General features: G+C 37.7%; 1 pseudogene; it reads left to right on the forward strand.

Annotated features, from left to right (window-relative positions):
• The first annotated feature begins 2947 nt into the window (after positions 1–2947).
• Positions 2948–3910, forward strand: LOC100439711 (olfactory receptor 6C2-like; annotated as a pseudogene).
• Positions 3911–5201: the final 1291 nt, after the last annotated feature.

The raw sequence follows: 5201 nt of genomic DNA on the forward strand, positions 1-5201 counted from the left end.
TATATTGATTTTGTATTCTGAAACTTTACTGAATTCATTTATCAAATCTAAGGGTTTTGGAGTAATCTTTAGGGTTTTCTAATTATAAGATCATATCATTAGTGAGCAGAAATAATGTAAATTCATCTTTTCCAGTTTGGATGCCTGGCATTTCTTTCTCTTGCCTGATTGCTCTGGCTAGGATTTCCAGTACTATGTTGAATAGGAGTGGTGAAAGGGGGCACCCTTGTCTTGTTCCAGTTCTTAGGGGAAATGCTTTCTGCTTTTGCCCATTCATTATGATATTGGCTGTGGGTTTGTCATATATGACCTTTATTATTTTGAGGTCTGTTTCTTCTATGCTTAGTTTGTTGAGGGTTTTATCATACAGTGATGCTGGATTTTATCAAATGCCTTTTCTGCATCTATTGAGATGATCATATACTTTTTGTTTCAAGCTAAGAAGGTGATTATAGAATAATATGGTTTGGCTGTGTCCCCACCCAAATCTCATTTTGAATTGTAGCTCCCATAATCCCCATGTGTCATGGGAGGGACTGAGTGAAAGGTAGTTGAATCATGGGTGGGGGGTTCCCATGCTGTTCTCATGCTGGTGAATAAGTAAGTCTCACGAGATCTGATGGTTTTATAAAGGGCTGTTCTGCTGTATATGCTTCTTGCTTGCTGCCATGTAAGATGTGACCCTGCTCCACCTTCACCTTCTGCTATGATTGTGAGGCCTCCCCAGCCATGTGGAACTATGATTCCATTAAACCTCTTTTCCTTTATAAATTATCCAGTCTTGGGTGTTTCTTCATAGTAATATGAAAATGGACTGATACAGAGAGGGAGGGCTGGATTGAGAATGTCAAGGGCAAGTACAAAGATTCATAATACTCTACAAAGAGAAGGAGAAAGGGAGGGAGGAAGGGAAGGAAGAAAACTGGGAGTCCAGAAATGAACCTACCCTACCACTTTTTTCTGTCAAATCAGTGCCTTCCTTCCCCTTCCAAGTACATGGCAAGATGTCAGTAAATTTTTTCTCCTATGACCCAGGATTAGAGGCAGGGCAGTTTCCTCTGTTCAAGAATTATTTCTGTTATCCTTGAGCAATGTGCTTTGATTACTCTGCTTTTGGTGACAGCTGACATTGCCAATTTTAGTAGAAAGAAAAGAGCCTAGGGAACCTGAACAAACATAGGAAAATATAAATAGTTCCCACTATAACTAAGAACAGTTGTCAAGGAACCAGTTGTATTTTTGCTGTTGTCTTGTACCATATCACTGAGAATGCACTAAAATGAAATATTATCTGACATTGGTAGCCTGAAACCCCTATTAGGAATCAATTTGCTTATAGTTGGAGCTCTAGTCTCTGACACTACTCTCTGTAAATAATAGGTACTCCTTGAATATTTAATTAAATGAATGAATGAATGTTGATTATTTACTCAAGCAGTAGGAAAGAAGACAAAATGAATGTCTTTTTGATTCTCACTTGGGAATACTCACATTGGGTACAATTGGGGAAACTGTTGAACACATAGAAAATCAGTTTTTTCTCTCGTGTAAAAGTTTGCAGGGTTTTCCTATAAAGCCTTGAGTTATCACTAAAATTGCTCACTTAATCCCCACTAATAAATCAGAGACATATTATAGATTAATGTATGTTATTATTAATTACTAGTATTTTATGAGAATATATTTACCAAGTTTTCTTTATCAAGATTAGTATCTGAGAGCAGCTGCTTGAAATATGAATCTCAATAAAGGTAATTTTGACATGGAGAGGGAAATTCCCTAAGCCTGCCTCTAGTGGAATTCCTGAATAAATATACATTTGAGTGCAGGGAGGATTGAAACTGCTGAGAAGTGCTGAAATGCACAGTGATAAATGCAAAAGAGAAAGGTAGGGTATTTTATCATTTGTTTATAAAGATTGATTTACTAATATGTAAGTCCATTCATTCCTGGATGTTGCTTGGGCAAGTATATATCAGGAACTTAGAGAATGTAAGCAGCAGGCTTATGGAAATGATTGGTAAATGGGTGGGGAGAGGCAATTTGAGAAGGGAAGCAGCAGAAATTGTTCAAAGAAGAGATCATAAAGATATGCCTGAGACAGACTCTGAAGACTGAGTTCTGCTTGCTAGGGGCAAAGGGTAGATCAGGCTGGCAAACAAAGCTAATATCACAGATTCATCCTCTGGGCTCTGTCCATATCCCAGAACATCAAAACAGGACTAAATTGAGTTTATGCTCACATTCCAGAAAAACAATTTTATACCACTTCAGAGGGTCCAGGAGCCCTCTGTCTAAACAGTCCCCAAATTGGCTTAGAAATACTTTCATTCATCCAAAAATAAGAACAACAAAACAAGGATACACCTTTGCATTTTAAACTTTTGTCTCCTTATTTAGAAATCATTTGAAGTGCAAATAGCAGAACTAATGCTTTTGAATCAATGTGCTGCTGTTAAAATTCATCATAACAGCATAAAATGATCAAAATAAAGTACTAATTAACAGATCCTCCTTGGTTTTGGAAATGAAGCATTTTAGTATGGTGGGGGAAAGCAAAGAAAAATGAGAATAAGAGAGGGAAAACTTCAAAATTGTCATAATTTCTTTCAGGATAAGAACAAATAAATTTGCACCTCAAGGCAATATTGTTGAGAAACCACATACCAGACCTATGATTTATGTTTTGTTTTTATTTAAAATCTTTATAAATATGGTTTCTAATCAGATAATTATAAGCATAAGATCTATATTAGATATTTCCCATAGAAGCCTCCTGGTAAGATGCCTATGGCACAACTACATTAACAAATTGATTATCAAGTAACAGAAGTTTAAGTTCTTGTGAACTGCTTTGATAGGATGTTTTCATTCAGGTTCCAATCCCAGCTTCTTACGGCACTTCCCTCTTCAGGTCCAATCGCTCTTGACTTGGAACAAGTCAGTGATGAGAAATCATACAGCAATAACAACATTCATTCTGCTGGGATTGACAGATGACCCAAAACTACAAGTTGTGCTTTTTATATTTTTGTTTCTCACCTATATATTTAGTGTGGCTGGGAATCTCACCATTATCACCCTGACACTTTTGGATTCCTGCCTTAAAACACCCATGTATTTTTTTCTCCAAAATTTCTCTTTCTTAGAAGTCTCATTCACAACTGTCTGTATCCCCAGATTTCTATACACCCTGACAACTGGAGATAATACTGTTACCTATAATGCTTGTGCCACCCAATTATTTTTTGTTGTCCTTTTTGCAGCAACGGAATTTTTTCTCCTTGCTGCCATGTCCTATGACCGCTATGTAGCCACTTGTAAGCCTCTGCATTACACAACCATCATGAACAACAGAGCCTGCACTACATTCATTCTCTGCTGCAGGTTTTCTGGCCTGTTAAACATCATCCCACCTCTTGGCATAGGCCTCCACCTGGAATTCTGTGACTCGAATGTGATTGATCATTTTGGCTGTGATGCATCTCCCATTCTACAGATAACCTGCTCAGACACAGTGTTTATAGAGAGAATTGTCTTAAGTTTTGCCGTGCTGACACTCATTATTACCCTAGTATGTGTAGTCCTCTCCTATACATACATCATCAAGACCATTCTAAAATTCTCTTCTGTTCAACAAAGGAAAAAGGCTTTCTCTACATGCTCTTCCCATATGATTGTTGTTTCCATCACCTATGGTAGCTGCATCTTCATTTACATCTAACCTTCAGCAAAGGAAGGAGTGGCCATTAACAAGGTGGTTTCTATGCTCACTACTTCAGTTGCCCCTTTGCTTAACCCATTCATTTATACACTTCGAAACAAACAGGTGAAAGATGCCTTCAAAGATGCAGTCAAACGGATTGCATTTCTCACGAAGAAGTAAGAAGCCACTAATTTTTTTTCTTTTTTTTTTTTGAGATGGAGTCTTGCTCTGTCACCCAGGCTGGAGTGCAGTGGCATGATCTTAGCTCACTGCAAGCCCTGCCTCTCAGGTTCACACCATTCTTCTGCCTCAGCCTCCCAAGTAGCTGGGACTACAGGTGTCCACCACCACACCCAGCTAATTTTTTTGTATTTTTAGTAGAGACGGGGTTTCACCGTGTTAGCCAGGATGGTCTCGATCTCCTGACCTCATGATCCACCCACCTTGGCCTCCCAAAGTGCTGGGATTACAGGCATGAGCCACCGCCCCCAGCTGAAGCCACTAATTTTTTTGAGGTTTGGTTAAATTAAATTTAAATCTGAATAACCCATGAGCAACATTAATGAATTTGTCAAATGTGTGGTTTATTTTTATTCTGTAGCTTCATCAAGGTAATTTCTCTCCTAGGAGGGAACACTTTTCTCCTGTAATCCAGAAGACAAAAATCAAGCAATTTACCTCTCCTTCTAAGTTTATGTTATTCAGAATAATTTATTCAACAATCATGTGCTCCAGAGATTTGATGTGTAAAACACCTAATGTCATAGAAAAGAAATGTAAATAAATAAAAGTTGTATTTTTGGCCATTTAGCCTTCTCCTGATGTGGAATCTAAACACCCAGAAACAATTTCTCACTTGTTGGGAATACTTCAATATATAACCCCCAATTGTTGGAGAGTAATTAAAGATTCTTCACTAAAATTTAAATAGTGAGGTAAAAAAAAAAACTGTTTACTCAAGAGCTCTCCTTCTCATTTTAAAATGTCCATTTTTCAAGAATGAGTAGAAAGAACTAATGGAGCAACTTCAAAATCAGTATAGATAATTACATTTTCCCTTCAAACTGACTTAACCTCAAAAATGTTTATACTGGCCATTCTAGGAATTATTTGGGTGCACTGAGTCCTGAAATATGCTGTGAGTGCAGAAGAGAAAGAACAAGGCTTCCAATTATATTGCCATAGATGGTGTTTAGACATAAGCTTAAGGAAAACAAGCCCTGAATTTAGAGACAGGATCACTATATCATGGCTGAGTAAGTTCTCTAGCTATCTATACTTACATCATCCCTTCATTTAAGAAGAATGCTAGAGATTGGGAGGATTGACCACATATCAAAAAGGTCCACAATTTGGGAAGGACACTGTAGGGTTCATGTGGTTACTTAGCATAGGCTGACTGCTGAAGATAAGATCCAGGCAAAGTGTGAAAAACCAGATGGACCTACAGAAGAGAGAAAGAGAAAGAAAAACAGGTAACAGTTAAGCAGATAAC

The sequence above is a fragment of the Pongo abelii genome, chromosome 10 (assembly GCF_028885655.2).
Source record: "Pongo abelii isolate AG06213 chromosome 10, NHGRI_mPonAbe1-v2.0_pri, whole genome shotgun sequence".
Classification (NCBI taxonomy): Eukaryota; Metazoa; Chordata; class Mammalia; order Primates; family Hominidae; genus Pongo; species Pongo abelii.